Source organism: Mauremys mutica, chromosome 5, assembly GCF_020497125.1.
Source record: "Mauremys mutica isolate MM-2020 ecotype Southern chromosome 5, ASM2049712v1, whole genome shotgun sequence".
Classification (NCBI taxonomy): domain Eukaryota; kingdom Metazoa; phylum Chordata; order Testudines; family Geoemydidae; genus Mauremys; species Mauremys mutica.
Window position 1 is genome coordinate 82,797,188 of NC_059076.1, and position 20,036 is coordinate 82,817,223.

The window sequence follows — 20,036 nt, forward strand, 5'->3', positions numbered from 1 at the left end:
GATAGCTGTACAGGCTTCAATCCAGTTCATGCTAATGTAGTTTAAGTACACTTGGCCAGTGTAGACCAGATATAACTATCAGAGGAAGGATGCTTACAATTGATTTTAGACTCATTGGGATGAATTTGGTGGGCCTTGGATTTGGGCACAACCTTCTCCCTCTTTCACTTGAGAAGGTGGCAATAAGCTGTTACAGAACTGAAGAGCGATAGGAAACCAATGTTTTCATAATTTAAAAAAAATGAATGTTTTTAAAAAAAAAAACAAAAAACAACCTCCCCTTGTAGTGTTTTCAACTCCAGTATTAGGGTAATGAAGAACTTGGGAAGGAAAGATGGCCTTGTGATAAAAGCTCTCAACTAGAAGGCCTGGTCTACGCTAAAAAATTAGATCCACCTAGCTACATCACAGGGCTGTGAAAAACTTCATGCACTGAGCGCCACAACTAGGTTGACCAAACCCCTCGTGTAGACATGGCTATGTCGATAGAATAATTTTTCCACCAATCAACCTACCACCTCTCTGAAAAGTGGATGAACTACATTGACAGGAAAACCTCTTCTGTCACTGTAGCAAATGTCTACACTATGACACTACAGTGGCACAGCTGCAGTGTCATACCGGTGGCACTGCAGATATACCCAAAGTTAGGAAATCTGGGTTCTCCGATGGGCAACCTGTGGCAAATCAATTAGGGCCTGATCTTCAGAGGTGTGCATTGAATTCAGTAGGTATTGAGGGTGCTCAGTGCTTTTAACATCAGGCCTTTACTTTTTCTGTGCCTCAGTTTCCGCATCTTTGAAAAGGGGACTACAACACTCTTGTGAGGATGGTGAGGGTTGATTCATTAATGTTTGTAAAGTGATTTGAGATCCCCAAATGGAAGGTGATAGAGAAATGCAAAATATATCAGTGCATGAGAACTTAAGTGAAACTAACTCATTGGGTTTTTATTGTCCAAGCTGAAAGAAATGCAAAAGTACAAAACTAGAATAAATGGTAAAAAGTCAATGAGAGTTTTATGCAACTTTTTGGACCAGGAGCAATGTCTTTCACCTGTCCAAAAAGTGCCATGGGGTTGCAGCTGGCTGGGTATGAAAACAAATACAAGTTTTTCCTTTGTAATAATCTGAGGTGTCACTTCCAAGGGAGGTAAGGCAGGGGTGGGCAAACTTTTTGGCCCAAGGGCCACATCTGGGTACGGAAATTGTATGACTGGCAATTAATGCTCACAAAATTGGGGGTTGGGTTGAGAGCTCTGGGGTGGGGCCGGAAATGAGGTTCCTGGCCCCTGGGAACTGTAGATGCAGCATGTGGGGTGTTGGCGTGTGGAGCCCCCTGGCTGTCCCTATGTTTAGGAGCTCGAGAGCGACCTGCCGCTGCTTCCAGGAGTCACCGGGGCAAGCCCTGGACGCACTCCGTGGCGGGAGCTCAAGGGCTGGATTAAAACATCTGAAGGGCAAGATGTGGCCCTCCAGCCATAGTTTGCCCACCCTTGATGTGAGGAATTTTGTTTTTAACACCGCTTTTGTACAGCTTGTCCTGCCAGAAAGAGCTTGATAGCACTGAGTTTCGTTGGCCCTTGGGCTAAGGCCAGGGGTGCTAGCTATAGGAGGAGAAGTAGAGCTAAGGGGTGGGAGGAGGAGCAAAGATCAGTAACAGAGACGCCCAGGGAGGCAGGCTCTGGTGGCTGCACTTTTATCCCTCCTCCCTTAGCAAACCTCAGGGTAGCCCTGCCCGAGCGATCGCTGTTTAGTTCAGGCGCGACCCCCCACCCCTTGGTGTCTCCTCCTAGAAAGGGTTAATTGCCCCCCCCCGTGTTAGCGCCAGCCGCTTTGCAGCCCCTCCCCCAGCCGGGACCCCGCTACCTGCCCCTCCCCGGGACCCCGGAGCAGGGAGCGCGGCGCCCCGAGATGCCCTGTCTGGAGACAGGGTAGAGCCTGCCTGGAGCTGGGAGAGGAGCCTGGAACAGGAGGTAACGTGCGTCTGCAGGGCTCAGCAGCCCAGCCCGCCCCCCGGGAGCTGGCTCGCTGCAGAGCACGAGGCTGGGTGGGGAGGGGGCGGCAGGTTGTGCAGTGCAGGAGAAGTCAGCGCCCAGCACCGCGTTGCACCTCCCGGGGCGGCAGGCGGGTGGGCGCACGCGTGCAGCGGGGGGACAGGAGGCAGCCTAGGCCTGTGCTGGGGAGAGGGGCAGCGCCAGGGGCAGCCCGGCCGGTGCAGGCGCGGGGGATGCGCCCAGCTCCGCCCTGCCTTGATGGGGGCTCGGGGGTGTCTCTTTCGTGCAGAGGCTGCGGCCCCCAGCAGCGATGCCTCGGAAGGCGGAGAAGTTTCTGCAGATCGCCCCGCACTCCCTGGCCATCGTCCTGAGCCCCGGGGCTGCGCTGGAGGCGGAGCAGGAGAACGGAGAGCGGCAGCCGCCGGGGGAGCCGCCTGGCGATGAGCCCCCCCAGCTCGGGCGCCACCACATCGGCTACGAGATCTTCGCGGACTTCAAGCAGGAGAACATGCAGCACTTCTGGAACCCGCGCGTGACGGCGGCCGTGGCCGAGACCTTCTTCCTGGGCTGGCTGGACGAGCAGGTGCTGCTGATCCAGGGCAAGGAGGAGCACCTGGAGGTGCTGCGGGAGGGCTGGACGCGCCGCTCCCTCAAGCCGCCCGCCGGCTTCCGCATCAAGTGCCTGGGTAAGTGCTGCTGGGCTCGCCGGTGCCTCGCTCGGCTCCCGCTTGCCAGGAGGGCGAAGTTTGTGCCTAGACTCTGCAAGCTCCCTCCCCCCAATACACTCAGTCAAGCCCTACACAGAGCAGGTCTGCAGGACGTGGTTCTTGGAAAGCTGGTACTCTTCGGTGCCTCTTTCCTACAGGTACACTCGTTGTTGCTCCTGCCAGTGACGCTCACTAGAGGTAGCAATGGTAGGAAATTCTGGGTCAAAAATCCTAGTGTAGTTAAAGCCAAAATGTGTGTGTGTGTGTGAGAGAGAGAAATGTGAGAGGAAAGGCAGCTGGAATGGTGCTGATCCTGAATTGTGAGTGAGGCTGATATTAAGGTAGCCCACCGTTCTCTTTGTTGTTGGCCCGTTCTTTTTTCCTTAGTTTTCCCTCAAGTTTACACATTCTTCAACTGTGCTTTGAATAAATATCCAAATCAGTTATATTCCCTTCTTTTAATCAGCAATTCATGCTTTAGCAGTTGGGGTCAAAAGTTCAAGTAGTACACTAGTTCCTTGATATAATTTAGGCACAACCACCTCTCTCAACATCATTGTTCTCTTATCTCCAGCCAGGTTCAATGAAGGATTCCCTGTACCAGGCTCTTCCTTCTGATATAATGGATAAACTTTAATGCATTTGCCATTCCTTAAATTGCACAAATCTCTGTACAATGCCAAACCTGTTCTGAGCAATGATAAATAGATTGTAAAATGTGCAGTACCGGAGTGAGTTTATCTTGCATGCTGAGATACATTTCAAGGTATTACCTTTCTACCAGATAAGTGCATCAGTACAAAGCCACACTAGTTAACCACTTAAACTTTCTGTGCCTATTCTTTATTTAGTGGTGCTGTGCACTGAAAAAGACAATTTTTATAATTTTGCTTTCAACATATATATATCCAGCAATGTTTACTATGAATAAAAATATTGTGGTTAAGTGCTAGGTTTGTGTTTGTTCTGGATTTTAGTGAGTTTGGTAAGCAGTAGAAACTATGGACATTTCATTGTGATATTCCATTTTATCTTTATAATCTCAGTACTTGTTAAACTTTTAAAGGACTAACTATTTGGAAACCATGTGTTCAATAGTGTTTTCAAATTCTCAAAACATTTGCCTCTACAGAAGAATAAACAAACATGTAAGCTGTGCAATTCTGGACATATGAGTGATTTTTTTTTAAATGTTACTTTATAAAGATGCATACCACTTATTTTAAGTAATTTGCATTCAAAAGTAGTCCAAACAGGCTGTTAGTTAATCCAGTAATTGTACTAGGATCACATTTCTTGAAATTTTTTCTCTTTAGAGAGTGAAATTAAAACTGTAAATTAGACATATTTAAAAAAATGCCTATTGCTGTTTGAAACATCAGTTATACTTAGTCTGATTCTGTTTTTTTTCACTAATCCCTCAGGTTCACTTATATCGCAGGTAGTCAATAGGCAGACCACTGGCCAAATCTGGACTGCCAGATGCTTTTGAACGGAACCAGAAATTTTTATTTATTTACTTATTTTTATTTTCTCTGGAATCTGGACCTTGACTATATCTTGATCAAGAAATTTAGACCTTGACAAAAAATAATCGACTACTTCTGACTTATATTGTAGTTTCACAACGAAAAGATGAATACATTGATGGGGGAATTTCTGAAAACTGACAAGTTTCCAGATACTCCTTTAAAACATTATTAAATGTGGGTGGTGGCACTTGAATTAAGGTTTGACCTTTAACTACTCTGCTAGAGTAGTAGTCAGTTAATTACAACAGAAATAGTCCATAGTTTTATAATCTGTAGCTACAATGTGTGTGTGTGTGTGTAATGTGGGTGTTCTGGATGGCTTGAGTTTGTATGTGCCAGAATAGGTATTTTTTTTGGTAAAGAAACAAAGGATCAAACTAGGAGTGAATTTCTTTTGCAATTCAATAAATGGCCTTTGAAACTAATTGATGTGTCATGTTTTGATGAGTGAAGTTCTAAATAATGGTGCCTTTCCCCAAGAGAGAGAACCTGCATTCATGCAGTATTTCTGTCTGTAGTCTAGGAATTAGTGTATCCTTCTGAGTTTAAAAAGAGCGCTTTTTGTTTTCAGTATTTGTTCTAACTTGCTAAAGTGCAAGAAATTAAGCTGTGACTCTCCACTGTGTTTTGGGACAGTGAAGGATGACTCAGGAACTGAAATTCTAACAGGTAACTACCACCTTGGGTAGTTTACAAACTGTAGCTCTGACAATTTCACTTACAAAGGGAAGACCTAGTTTCAGGATTTTATTTACAGGTGTAAATGTTCTATTGCTTTCCCTGGTTAATATGGTTGACTGTGAAACAAGCTACTTTCTCTTTGTTCAGCAATTCTTTACCTCTTGTACTTTAAACAAATTGTCTCCCCAAACGGCTTACAGAGTTACACAATTTTTAACCTGAGAGCATCCTCGTATCTTTTTAAATAAGACATTTCCTTTCTGGTGCGAATTGCCTGAGTAGAGTTACTAGGGGGAACAAAGTTTAAATGTCTTGTTTTTTGTTGCTTAAAATCTCAACCTCAATTTGGATTTAATATAATGTTTTGGTATTTAATGTGTCTTGTTCCCCATTCCCCCTCTTTAGAGTGTTCAATTGCTGTGTAATAATTGTGTATTACTGTAACAGTAGCCCTAGTCATAGATTTGGACCCCACTGTGCTAGTCACTCTACAACACAGAATGAAAGATGGGCCCTGCCCCCAAAGAGCCTACGATGTAAGTATAAGACTAGAGGCAACAGATTAATTCAGTTAGATGGGGAGAACAAGGAAACAATACTGGTCACATGATAGGCAGTGGTCTCAGCACACCAGCAGCCTAGCTGTTTCTTATCAAGCTTTTTGTAGGCATCATTGTGCAGGAGAGTTTTAAGGAGGATGAGTTAGTTATGCAGATTTTATGGGGTGCTCCTCCCAATCATGAGGGACAGCATGGGAGATAACATGAAGATGCTTGTTTGAAAACTTAACAAGTGGGCAGTGGAGGCTGGCATCATGGACTGATTGTAGGCAACTGTTGACAACTCAGTAGCAAATGAGAGATGATAGGCAAGATGGGGGTTTGACTGTGAAGGGCCTCGAAAGTGAAGATAAACATCTTATCTTATATTTGGTGTGATAGAGAAGGGGGAGCCAGTGGAGGGATGAAAGGAGAGAGGTGACATGGTCAAAGCAGTGGGCTAGGAAATAATCTTGGCAGCAGCATTCTGAATGGATAGGAGCAGGGCAAGACTGCATTTGTCAAGACCTGAGAATTCAATGATCAAGATGAGAGCCTGGATGAGAATTTTAGCTGTGGGGATGGATAGGAAAGGTCATCTCTTAAAGATGTTATGCAAGCAGCATTGGCCAAGATATAGACATAGCTTGGAAGGGAGGACCTAGAAGGACTAAGCCCATGGCAAGCCTTATATCTTAAAAGTCAATTGATGGGCCTCTTTCTCCATATTTGGCAGAAATTCCATCTCACCCAAGCCAACCAAGGGTATGTCTACCCAGTAGCTGGGAGGGTGCTTCCCAGTGTGGGTAGATACCTATGAGTTCTGCTCAAGCTAGTACTGGGAAATAGTACCCAGGTGAGATTGTACGTGGGTGGCTAGCCTGAGTTGCTTCCTGTGCCACTGCAGCCATGCTGCTATTTTTAGATGCTAGCTTGGGCAGAGCTAGCATGTCTGTCTACCCATGCTGGGAAGCATCCTTCCAGCTGCTGTTTAGACATAATCAATAGGGATGTGAGGGGTAGTATAGGAAGTCCTCTCTTGCTGGTGGAAATGGTGCCCTCCTTCACCCTCTTCAAAGCGGGAGTGGAGAGGGGAAATGATGGGCGGGGGCTCACATAAAGCTGGGAATTGGAACAAGAGTTGCCCTAAATGTCAGCAGCCAGCAAATGGTTGTGTATGTGGAATCTCCCATCCCCAGCTGAAAATGGCTGTCTTTAATTTAAAAATGAAATGGGCCTGAAACCTGTTCCTTGTCTTCACCTACTCTTTGGAGTTGTCTGCTGGGGTTAGACCAGCTGATAAGGTAGTTTTGTGGTTCCAGTAGGGTCAGAGAAGTGGGGCACTTTGGTGGAAGGCATGGGCAGACCATGTTTAGGGATTAACGGGGCTTGTGTGGGGGAGGGGTAATGGTGGCAGCGTCTGTTTTATTTTGAGGTGGCTGTGGAACTTCAGCCTCTATAGTGCCAACGGTTGTTGGATGGTGTCCTGTGACTCTAACCTTAGTAATCTGATGCTGTGGTTACATAGAATGAGAAATGGAATGTAAACAGGTAATTGTATCCTTCCCATATTATGGAAATATAACTCTAGTTCAAAGTTTGTTAATAAGTAGCCTTGCTGAAGTGTAAATAACATGCATTTTGTGGTTTTAGCTGATGTTCTTTTGCATTTACAAATACCAGAACCTAAAGTTGGCATGTGATTTAACCCCCTCCAACAAAGCATTTGATATAAACTATGAAGTTACAATTGGAATGTTTGAGAGTGCCTGTATATGAAATATACTTTTAGTTGCAGTTAATAAGATGGGAAAGACTAAACTGCCACCAAGTGCATGTGTGTGACAATTTCAGACCATTTGTAGAGAGCCACACTTGCATGTACTGTAATGCTTTTAGAAGTTTGAGAGCAAAGAAGCTACCCCTCACATCCCTATTGATTATGTCTAAACAGCAGCTGGAAGGATGCTTCCCAGCATGGGTAGACAGACATGCTAAAGAAGCAGCAAATCAACTGGACTAGTCCTGGGGCATTATCATATGTTTAAATGTGTAATTGCATTTTCAGCATAATTAGGCGCCTAAAGTGTGAATGATTTGCAATTTATTTAAGACTTCTGATGCTTTGGTCTCCATTTCTACAGGTCAAAGCACTGAGTAGTAGACTTGAAACTGAAAATATTTAAATTTTAATTTTTTTTGGTATTTTTACATACTCTAAACCAATGACAGAATAAGCATAACCAATCATATATTTTATAATTGGTGAGTGGATATTTGGGAGCTGAATGGAAAAATCTAACTAGAACTTCAGTGGCATTTAGGTCTGAGGCTGGAGCTATTCTATTATTTTGGAAGTGATGATAGTAGAGAGACCAACGTAAGAACAGCAGGCTGCTCAGCTACTGATGTGGCTACGACAATGCGGTAATAGCATTGAACACTTGCTGTGGTTGACCTCTGTGCTGTCAGTTACTTCTCTCTGTGCCATGGCAGGAGAGCCATGTAATCCTGTGAAACATAGTGGATTCAATTCCTGCTAATGGTAGTAGTACTTTTTACTTATTTTTGCATGTCTGGACACTTGATGAGGAGGGTTATAACTTTCTGCCCCACACCAAGATGGGTGTGCGTGTGTGGGAGAGGGCTGTGGGTGGGGGAGTGTTGGAGGTATATGCTTCCTGTCCTGGAGCAATCAGTGGGAGAGGAAGTGTCTCCCCATTCCCTCCCTCACTTCCTCGACTGCCATGTGCAGGAGGTGTCTCCTTTCTTTCTCCTCTGTGTTCACATGAATGGCAGGCACAGGTGTGTGTGAGAGGCTGGAGAGGCCCAGACAGGTGATCAGTCTTCCCTTCTCTTATATAATGTAAGTGCTAACATTGTGCTGTAATTGTAGATGCACCCTTGTTTTTAGGGTTTAGGTGAAGTTGCTTAAATCTGTGGTGGTGGTCTGAGGCCCAGGACTGGCTTGTGGAATAAGGTATCCAAGGGTGAGATTGGAGACAGTGGTTCAACAGAAACTGTTGTTTAGGAAAAGGGAGTGAAAAACTTCTGTTGTATGTGAGAAATTAACAGAAAATGCACAGAACAAGAGGAGAGATCTGCATGGTGTCTATATAATTCCTTTAACACACCCAGATTTAAAAACAAATAGCGTTTCATATTTCTGAAAACACAGTTTCCAGTTCAAGAGCTGGGGGTGACTGTGATATTGCCAGTGCTGTGCTGGTGCATGTGAACCAGAAAGTAAATGGGTTTAAGGTGCATGTGGGATTGTAATGTCCAAGTATTCTAATCTGTGCAGTAATGTAGGATCTTACCCTATTCTAGTGTAGTACAAATAGGGTGACAACATGCTTAATACTGTACTTGCAATGTTGTGTCTCTTAGGAGTGTTCAGCGCTTCCTTACACTAACTGGTTATTGTAACAGCTTGTAATGCTTCCATTTTGAAGCTTAAAATGATCAGAGTTATTCAGGTGTTAGGAAATTATAGGGTGTGTCTAAATTTCTGCCTTGGATGGAGAGAGAGCTTTGGAAAACATTTGAAGACTTGGAGCAAGCTGAGTCTGGCATATGAAGGGTGCTGATAGGGAAAATGGTTACCTTATGTGAACTAATAGCTGCCAGGCATGGAATTAATCATGTGTGGTAGAACTGATTGCAAGCTTTCTTGTAATTTTGCAATGTTCTGTAACTTTATGTCTTTAATGAGTGTTATAAAATTAATGCTAGAAAAACACTCCCTGTTTGACACCCCTTTCCTTTGCCTCCACTATTTAATCTTTGTTATCCTTGACACTGACCTCTCCTCCTTTCATGTCCCCTGTGCCAACACAAATCAGCCTATTGCTACCTCACCAACGCTGTTTGTGGGTGTTTCCAACTCAGCACACACCTTTTCATGTCTTCATCTCCTCTTGCATTGCCTGTTTGTAACTTCCTCCTTTACTGCTCATGCTTGATCTTTGAGTCCTAGATGTTATTTGAAAGGCTTTCATACATTTTATGGAAAGGCCATGCCTTTTTATAAGCACCGTATTAACAGTGGTTAAAACGAAGTTACCAACCTTTACAATCACTCTTTTGGTCCTGCCCAAAAGTAGTCTCCCCACTTAAAAGCTGATATTTGAAACTGAATTTTCAAGAATGTCTGAGCAATAATTAAACTAAATAGCACCAGTTAGCACAGTCGGGTCTATTGGAGCATTGTCCATTGTTTATATGCTACCATGCATAACAGTGGAGAGGTTATTATTACAGCTTTTTGAGTTGAAGCTAAGTGCTCCCATTCTCTGCTTTCTTCCCTCCCAACGAAAAATTAACACCCCACTAATTTAGCTTTAGAAATTCTTTCGCGGTGATTTTCTAGTCATTAGTGGTTGACTGTAGGATGTGTAGGCTGCTAGACATTAAATGCTATTGATTTATAGCCAGTCATAAAACATGTATTTTCTTTTTCTTAATTATCTCCTTTAAACCGTGAAAATTTCTTTTCAATGCATGTGTGTTGGATTTCATAGTAATAAAACCTCTGAGGAGGAGGTTACCACACACTCCTATGCACCCTTTGTGTGCCTCTTGGTATTGCCATGGGAACTAAGGGGATTTTGGCAACATTTTTCCCCTCTTCCCCTGAGCTGAGCAGTGATCCTCAAATAAGTTTTATTTCCATGAAGCATTTATTAAGATTTTAAAAGAAGAATATAACAAGAGTAACAAGGTAGGGTGAACTTTTAAACTGACAGTATGATGGAAATGCTAAGGAATTTTGTCGGAAGTAAGACTCTCCCCACTCAGGCAGTACTTCTACTAAGAAGTGTAGGATCGCGTAATGAATATATCTTGTAGTTTCTCAGAGTGGGGGAGGAAGAAAGATTCCTAGGTAAGAGTGGGGGAGGGAGAGGAAGAAAGATTGATAGGCATTTGCCATGTATCACTTGTTAGCTTATGGAACTGTTTCTAATATTTTGATCACCTGGTAGCGGAACCCTCCTTGAGCTGAATAACACAAATTGGATTTGTGCATTTTCCATACATTAAGCAACTGTATACAGTGTGTTTAGTTAATCATGGTTTTCAGTACTTCACTGGGAAAATAAAAAGCATGAATGAAAAATAAATACATCATCATTTTTCTTCTCTCACTCAAAGCAGCTCCTGATCCAGACGCAAAGCCAAATACACTGGTGCATTGTATTCATTGTGCAACATGAATAAAGGATTTATAAGGTTCATAGGCAGATAGCACTGTATCTCTCCCTTCCCCACCTCTCTTTCCCCCCACCCCCCACAGAGAACAGCATTGTATACTAAAGAGTACTTGGTGGTGATGATAACTTCAGTAGTAAACTCTTTCCATACTGTCCAAGCTTTTAGTTCAGCAAATGTCCTGTATATTCTAAGGAAAAAATGATGTTGAAAGAAAGTTAGCATTAAGTGAAGTACTCGGAAGTCGGGATATGCCAAAGTGAAAGTTGCACAGGCAGCTGTAACACTTTCCCACCATAGTTCTTCTCCCTTCCACCCCCCACAATTCATAAATCTCCCTTGGACCTGTGTCTTTTCAGTTTGCAGGTTGATGGTGCACAGTGAATGAAGCAATTGTTAGGTATTATTCTCACTGCTCCCCTGCCTTATTTATGATATACCATTCAACTTCCATACTGCATGACCCTCTGGATCCCTGACTATAGCCTGGTCTACACTACGCGTTTAAACCAGTTTTAGGAGCGTAAAACCGATTTAACGCCATACCCGTCCACACTAAGAGGCCCTTTATATCGGTATAAAGGGCTCTTTAAACCGGTTTCTGTACTCCTCCCTAACGAGAGGAGTAGCGCTAATATCGGTATTACCATATCGGATTGGGGTTAGTGTGGCTGCAGATCGACGGTATTGGCCTCCGGGCGGTATCCCACAGTGCACCACTGACCGCTCTGGACAGCAATCTGAACTCGGATGCAGTGGCCAGGTAGACAGGAAAAGCCCCGCGAACTTTTGAATATTTCCTGTTTGCCCAGCGTGGAGCTCCGATCAGCACGGGTGGTGATGCAGTTAAAAATCAAAATAAAGAAAGAGCTCCCGCATGGACGATGCGGACGTGATCGCTGTAAGGGCAGGCAAATCTGTTCTATCAGTGCTCCGTTACAGAAGACGAAATTCAAAATCATTTTTTAAATATCTCCCGACAGATGCCATAGCAGGGACTCAGCGCACTGCTGCGTGACAAGCGTAACGGAAAGCCAAAGAATCAAATGGACGCTCATGGACTGGAGGACTCAAGCTATCCCACAGTTCCTGCAGTCTCTGAAAAGCATTTGCATTCTTGGCTGAGCTCCAAATGCTTCTAGGGTCAAAAACAGTGTCTGCGGTGGGTCAGGGCATAGCTAGGCAATTTACGCACCCCCCCACCCACCCCCAGAAGTGAAAGGGAAAACAATCCTCTCTTGACTCTTTTACATGTCACCCTATCTTTACTGAATGCTGCAGATAGACGTGATGGTGCAGCACTCAACACCAACATCCTTGCTCCCCCCACGCCATGGGTGGCTGATGGTGCAATATGACTGGTATCCGTCCTCATCATCAGCCTATTGGCACATGGGACAGTGCAAAAGGACTGGTAACCATGCTTACTAGCATCTGTTAGGTCGATCAAGGGTGCCTGGTCCTAATTTTTCCTGGTAGATGGTACAGTATGGCTGATAACCATCGTCATCATAGCAACAGGGGGCTGAGCTCCATCAGCCCCCACCCTTCATGTGTAAAGAAAAGATTCAATTGCCCCTGAACTAGCAGAGGGATGCTGGGCTCCTCTCCTACACACTCCTTACTGTCCTGTCTGGACTATCATAGCAGCTGGAGGCTGCCTTCCACTCATATCTCACTAACAAGTCACTGTGTCTTATTCCTGCATTCTTTATTACTTCATCACACAAGTGGGGGGACAATGCTACGGTAGCCCAGGAAGGCTGAGGGAAGAACGGAATCAACAGGTGGGGTTGTTGCAGGAGCACCCCCTGTGAATAGAATACAACTCATAATTTCTGCAGGATCTGACACAGAGCAGCTGTGCTCTCTGGTTCTCTGATACAGTGGTTCTCTAGTACACTTGCCCATATTCTAGGCAGGACTGATTCTATTTTTAGATACCAAAAAGGAGGGATTGACTGAGGGAATCATTCCCAATTTTGGCTTTTGCGCCCCTGGCTAAGAGCAGCCAGGGGCACTTATGACAGCAGCAAATGGAACAGTGCAAAAGGACTGGTAGCCACGATCATCTTATTACCAATTTATGGTATGGTAGATGGTACAATATGGCTGATAACCATCTCTGCTATCATGCAAAAGCAAAAGCATGCTTCTGTGTAGCGCTGCTGAATCGCCTCTGTGAGCGGCATCTAGTACACATACGGTGACAGTCACAAAAGGCGAAACAGGCTCCATGATTGCCATGCTATGGCATCTTCCAGGGCAATCCAGGGAAAAAAGGCATGAAATGCTTGTCTGCCGTTGCTTTCCCAGCGGAAGGAGTGACTGACGACATTTACCCAGAACCACCCGCGACAATGATTTTTGCCGCATCAGGCACTGGGATCTCAACCCGGAAATTCAAAGGGGCGGGGGAGGCTGCGGGAACTATGGGATAGCTACGGAATAGCTACCCACAGTGCAATGCTCCAGAAATCGACGCTAGCCTCGGACCATGGACGCACACCACCGATTTAATGTGTTTAGTGTGGCCGCGCACACTCGATTTTATACAATCTGTTTTGTTAAACTGGTTTATGTAAATTCGGAATAATCCCGTAGTGTAGACGTACCCTGAGTCTCTGTGCCCCTGTCTCTTTCACTGCTGAAGTTGGATGGTGTGTGACAAATGAGGCAGGGATTCTTCAGATAAATGTGCCAGTTATTATATGACCCTTGTGGAAGGGTATGTGTGTTTCTGTCTCCTGTGATCACTGCTGTTGTCTGGATGCCTACTAGCTCCTGACACTTCCTGTTGGCATAAGAGGTCACAAGAATTGGGTGGGGTGGGGGGCAGGACCGGTGGTCTTTTCTGTATATCTGTGCACATAGTAGGCGGGCACTTTTGGAGCGAGGGAATTACTGAGAACTCTAACTCATTGTTACTTCAAAATAATTAATATATAAATTGACTCTTGCTCCCTTGGACTACTGTAGGCACTGCAGAGTGGTTACACTGACCAGTTGGTTTTGTTAAAACTTGTTTTCAAGATAGTACTTCCTCCTATAATTAAGCTTGTTGCTTTTATCAAACTACAGTTGTTAATTCTGTAACTCTGCATAGAACATAAACAGGCTTGGGAGGATTGATTACATTGAGAGGGGTGTGTAAATGTTGACTTCAACTGACACGCTGAAAATGACAGGGGGAAAGTAGATTAGTAACAGTCAGCGGGAGTGCAGCCTTTCCTGCCACCCTTTACATCTGCAGGGGCCAGGCGTCACCAGCCCAGCAAGCCCTCTGCTGCCCTTCTGTCATAGACCTGCGCCTCCTTCCTGTGACTGCAAGGCTGCGGAGGGCTCACTGGGCTGCCGCAGGGCTGGTGACGCCCAATCCTCTTTTTGGCCCTGGCGAGGGATCTCTGGTCTGCCCCACCGGGACAGCAGCCTTCCCCATGCTTTGCGCCTGGAATGACTTGAGTGTCACTGGCTGCAGGACCTTGCAGGGAGCCCCAGGCAGCTCCTCTGTCACTCGCAGGGCAGGAGCTGTTCAGCAGCACCCTGTGCCTGGGGGCTCATCCTCCTCCTTGCAGTCCTGCTCGGGAGTCTCTCAGGTTCCCCGGGCCAGGACTGCAGCCTCCCCTGAACCTTGCACCCTGGTGACTCAGGTCCCTCGGCTGTGCTAGGAGCCCCACACAGCCCTACTGTCAGTGCTACCCTAATTATAATCCCACTCCTCCTTCCCCTTTAATTTCCAGCAACTGTAAAAATAAAAAATAGTTTAAAAATGACCATTCTTAAAAATAAAAAATTGATATTGTTGAAATTAAAAATCAAATTCTGCCAAGCCTAAATATAAACATCTCTCTAGGCAGTAGAGTGAGTTTTCGCTCAGTGTAATCATGTGTAAGTATGGTATCACTCTGTGCTGAACAGGAATACTGGGGTGTTTATTATCTTGTGTATATATATTCCTCTAAGGTATGCTATAATTCCTGCTTTTGGTCTACAGCTAAAACTTGTAATTATTTATTGTCAGTACCCAATCCATTCAATGCAATTAAGTTATAGAAAGAAGTAAAGCTTATACTGTTTCTTTATAGATCTATTAAACTTCCATTCATTTTCTTTTGTTGATTTGTATTCTCCTAGAGGGGCTCTCTGTAGGTAAAGGAGTTCACGAAAACACTGTTCTACTAGGAATTGAGTTGGGGGCTCTTGAATAAGTCTTTTTCTTGGTAATGCAAATCATATAGAAGTATAAACATCTTTGTTTATTTTAATAGTGATCCTTTCCGAGGAGCTACAATCTTATTACCTCAAGTTATACATACAGACTATAAACCTCTCCTATCTTATACTGGCCAGAAGAATTAGTCTACTTCAGATGAAGGGAACTCCAAAGCTTTAACCACATTCTTTTGTGCGCTGAAGATAGCAATTTAGGGCTTGGCTACACCTACAAATTTGCAGCGCTGCAGCAGGGTGTGAAAACACACCCTCTCCAGCGCTGCAAATTGCGGCGCTGCAAAGCGCCAGTGTGGTCAAAGCCCCAGCGCTGGGAGCGCGGCTCCCAGCGCTGTCCGTTATTCCCCACAGGGAGGTGGAGTACGGACAGCGCTGGGAGAGCTCTCTCCCAGCGCTGGCGCTTTGACTACACTTAGCGCTTCAAAGCGCTGCCACGGCTGCGCTTTGAAGTGCTAAGTGTAGCCACACTCTCAGAAACAGAAACCCAGAAGATGCAACTCTGAAATTGCAGCTGTCTTCCCAGTAAAGACACTTTGAGCTTAGCCCTGCATTCCTTACACATCCACATCTTCCACTGACTTCAATAAGAGCTTTGAGTGATGAAGGATGGGGCTCTTATTTGGAGTCAGCTAAAAGCCACTGCTTACTGAAAGGAAAATACTAGCAATAGGTGGTGGTGAATGTATGGGGAACTGTGGTTGTAAACACATGTCGACTGAGTGACAACTTAAACAACAATTATGCCTAAATGCTGCTTTGCAAGTAGATGAGTTAGAGCTTTGCGTTTTGTTTTTATCTTATCTTTATATATATATTTTAAAAAAACCCTTTCCCTAGCATGGATATTGGTTGCTACAGTATTACCACAGTATCCAGTTTCCATGTTGAACCTGCTCCCTGGATGGGCCAGGTTTGAGAATGTATTTAAATATATTACACTTTTTTTTTTTTTCTCCACCCCATATGTAAGCACACTGTCCTCTACGCAGTGCACTCTATCCATCAGCCTATGACATGGAGTTTAATGTGAGATCTAGGCTGGTGGCATATATATTTGTTAATGCACCTGCAGGTGGTTGATTGGCACATCTACATATAGAAAGGAACAGAAAATAAATGATGTCCTGATGATGCTTGGCCAGATCATTCATTATATTTATGTATACTACAACAATAAATGGTTTCAGGATAGCAGCCATGTTAGTCTGTATCCGCCAAAAGAACAGGAGTACTTGTGGCACCTTAGAGACTAACACATTTATTCTTTTTACAACAATAAATGATTCTCACCCAAATGCTGCACGCTTAAAAGGATTAAAAGAAAAATATGGAAAGAATCTGGACAATCTGTCTCTCTCCCTCTCCCCTTTTTTTAAGAATCAGGATTCTAGTTCTGCCTCGGGGATTCTAGTGAGCCTGTGTTTGAATTTGGATTATGAACATACTGTGCATGAGTGTACACAGTACACTAAATCTTTGTAAAGTGAACTTTAGAGTTGTCTTTGGATGTATTTCAAGAAGGATAAGTGGTATGTCAAGGTTTTAGTATAAAAGCTGTTTGTTACGAAGATACTGTACCCCTTTAAGCCGTACACTGCAATTATTTGTTACTAAAGCACAACCTACAGAGAAATTACTTTCATTTGCTTCTTATCACAAAACACAGCAAAATTCAAACACACAAGTCAAACACTGTATCCTTTTAGCTTAACCTTGAGTTCTGCTAGCAACTGATTAACAAAGAGAACTCTTACTGTATAGAAGTTTGCTGCTCTTATAAACTGTATCCAAGTCACATCTACTTTTCTATAAAAAGCTTAGATAATTGAGATCTACTTCAAGACACTGAAATATCCATACTCTATTCTCATTTCTTTATATAACCTTAGTTTCTGTGATTTCATTAATGCAGACCTTTTAAATGCATTTCTTACTGCACTTAACACCTTAGGGCTCAATCATGAACTGGCCAATGCACTTTTTCAGGGGAGTAAGGCCCCTATGCAGAGTTCATATAATTGGTCACCAACAAAAGAGAGGAGAGCCGCTAGCCAAAAGATTTTAGCTCAACTCCTTGTCATTCCCCCTCCTCTTTCACACACCTGCACCCCCCAGTTGTGCATGCCAGCCCAACTAGGCTGGTGAAGAGCAGGGAGTAAACTGCTCCAAGATAAGTGCTGGTGCAGATTACTTCTCCTTCCTGGAGCAAGGGGGAACCAGGGAGCAAGTTGTGGTCTCTATTCTGCTTCTGGGGCAGTGCAACTGACCAGTATCCCTTCACTCAGGGAAGACTGATTGCAAGGTGCAAGTGTAGTCCATACTGTTTACTTAAAGTTACATGTTCTGTAATGTTAAACCAAACAATATAATAAAATATAAATGAAATGAGTTAGCAATAAGATTCTTATGACTGTGGTTTAACACTACTGCAAACTTTAAATATGCAGTGAAGCATTAGATGCCAAGTGCTTCCAATACATTGACAGTGTGTGTTAAACAGCACAGTTTGAAGTGCCTTATTGGGACTATAAAATGGGCATTTCATCTTTAAAAGAGTTTTTTTTCTGAATTCCTATTCAGAGTACAACTCCTTGGAACACTTCAAATAAGAAAAATTTATTTTGGCTATTAATAGCCTGCCTTTCTGTCCACTCTTTAATGTCTATAGTTAGAATGATACATTTTTTTTGGTACTCATTTTATTTTAATCTACACAGAATTTCCGTACAAATATTCTTAAAAATCTGTGTTTCCTTTAAAAAAGACCGATTTGTGTTTGGTCAACCTCTTATCATGATATAGCCTGTTATGTTTTTACAATGCTTGGAAGACATTGAGCCAAAAAGAAAAGCAGAAAAATGGCATAGGAGGGCAGGCATGGCCTTACTATAAAATGAGCCTATTTGTGACTCCTTGGTTGTTTGGCACATTGAGGTTATGGCTGTGTTAAGATTGTGATTAGGTCTCCTACTTGTTTGAACTTCATTAATTAATTCTTGGCCTCCACAATGGGAATGCTACTTAGCTACTTGGTTATAAGGCTGGATTAGCCAGCTGCAGACCAGGATTTTAAGGTCTATATTAAATACATACAGCAAATGGGAAGGCAGCATCCAAAATATACTGTGTATCACTGACACTTTAGTTGTTAATTGCTTTTTTTAAGGCTGCTAGCATGCTGATGAAAATCTTAGGAAAGAGACTTAAATTATTTAGTTTCCAAAACTGAGTTCAAAATTAGCTTCACTGCTCCTGAACTCCCTGCCAACTTCATGGTTTGACAAATTTTCCTTTTTATTATGAAAAGACTCTCACAAATAGCAAGGAAACTGACTCTGTACTATGGGGGAGACAGTGGAAATGAGCATGCAGAAAGTGCTATCAAAACCACAAAGTAAACAAATTGGAAAAAATAAGGAAAAAAATCTTTCAGTTCTTGTAACAATATTGAGCAAAACACTTTCAGACAGAAAGGACTTTTTAAAATTGTCACTGTCACTTTAAAGATGAGATTCTGTGATTTTAAACATCTAAAATTCCTTCGCTATGAGTTTGTATATTTTGAGGAGAATGTTGGGGAGGGAGAAAGAATAGGAGACTGGCCAGGTTAGTTGTGAGGTGAACAAGTGCCTTGCATGTGTTATTTTGATGTAATGCAGCAGCATGCCAGAGAGCTGCCAAACCTGTTTTAAAAACCAAAAATTGTCCATATTGTTTCTGGTTGATTACAATATTGATGGTAGTTGTGTTGCTACATTTGCGTTCATCTTCCTGAGAGTTCCGCAGAATGTCACTGGGAAGCTGGGACATCAATCTTCCTCTTTCAGTCAACCAGCTATGAGGTCAAAGGTGGTTAGAAAGAACATAATGTAGGACTATGAGGTGTTAGTTTTCTTGATGAAGTTTAGTGTGCTGAATATCTGCAAGTCAGAAGCTTAAGGTGACTTGCAGTTGGAGTTCTTGTCTTTCACTTCACTTTTCAATATTTGAGTAAATAACGGAGACCTCCTAATGCATTCCCTGAACTCTTGGGTGGCATCTTCAGCACCTTGGACACAACATCCCTGAATCACCACGTAGCTAATCCCATGTATAACTTCAACCTGCCTTGACCTTGGGAGTACTCACCTTCTTAAATTTATGAATACCATATGTTCTGTTTGTTTACTGTATGAAAGGATGGGGTTAATTCAAGATGTCTGCACTTAGACAGGAAAGGGTATAATGGCTTCAGATGGCAGGTGAATGGCTAACACTTAAGAGACAATGCAGGAGCCGTTCACTTGATGTCCTACCTCCAACCCCCCACCAAATTCATTGGACATGCTTTTCAAGTGGTATTGGAGTCCTGGTTTGTAAACACAGAAGAACCAAAAGAGCCTGTGAACCTGAGACAAAGGACCCTGGGAGGGGTGGGGGGCCTGAGTCTAGTACTGTGTATGTAATTTCTCATGCATTTCAATCTTTTCCTAATGGGGTAGTTGAAGGAAGAGAATGAGATCTGGACCCCAAGATGACCTTAAACTGTCCTATCCAGCAGTAGAGTGCATTCCTAACTATCTACTTCTGTTCTATATGCACCACTATGCCACACTAACACATGCAGAAAATAGATCTACTCCTGTCCTGGAAAACTGAGAGCAAAAGGGCGAGTTTGTCTTTTCTGAAACCTAAGGTACTGTCTTCCTGGTGATTCAGATTTCTGTCATCAATAGGCTGTTAACTTTTTCTTGGATCACCTGAGAAGTGGTACTTTCAGAAAATAAGTCCTCTTTCCAAGCCCTGATACTTCATGGGGCTTTTAACCTCCTGCCTCTTAAATACCTTTTGCTGTGCGTTTAATAAGTATATGTTTTGCCTTGATCCATAATTAACCTTTTTCAATTTTATCTTTTACTTTAAAAGCCTGTGCATACATGTAACAGCTCATCTTCACTCCAGTGGTGGGCTCTGTGCCAGGGCCAAACTGCAGTCTGATGAAATGTGAGAGAAGATGCTCGCCCTGCATAGACAGGCCATGCTGCCTGTCTGCTGTTGTCATTAGTCTTCCTACCTGGTCTAATCTACCTACCTATATGGTTCCTACCTTTCATTGGTCTCAAGGAGTATTACTAAAATGTCTGCCCACAGTTATTGCTAG

At 43.5% G+C, this 20,036-nt stretch overlaps 1 protein-coding gene across 1 annotated transcript in view; it reads left to right on the forward strand.

Moving 5' to 3' along the window:
- The first annotated feature begins 1,508 nt into the window (after positions 1-1,508).
- The window catches only part of STOX2 (storkhead box 2), a 219,495-nt gene continuing 200,967 nt past the window's right edge, over positions 1,509-20,036 (forward strand). Inside the window, exons 1-2 of the mRNA XM_045018659.1 lie at positions 1,509-1,975; positions 2,286-2,682. The gene's annotated coding sequence lies outside the window, so the exon portion shown is untranslated. The remainder of the gene's footprint in view (positions 1,976-2,285; positions 2,683-20,036) is intronic.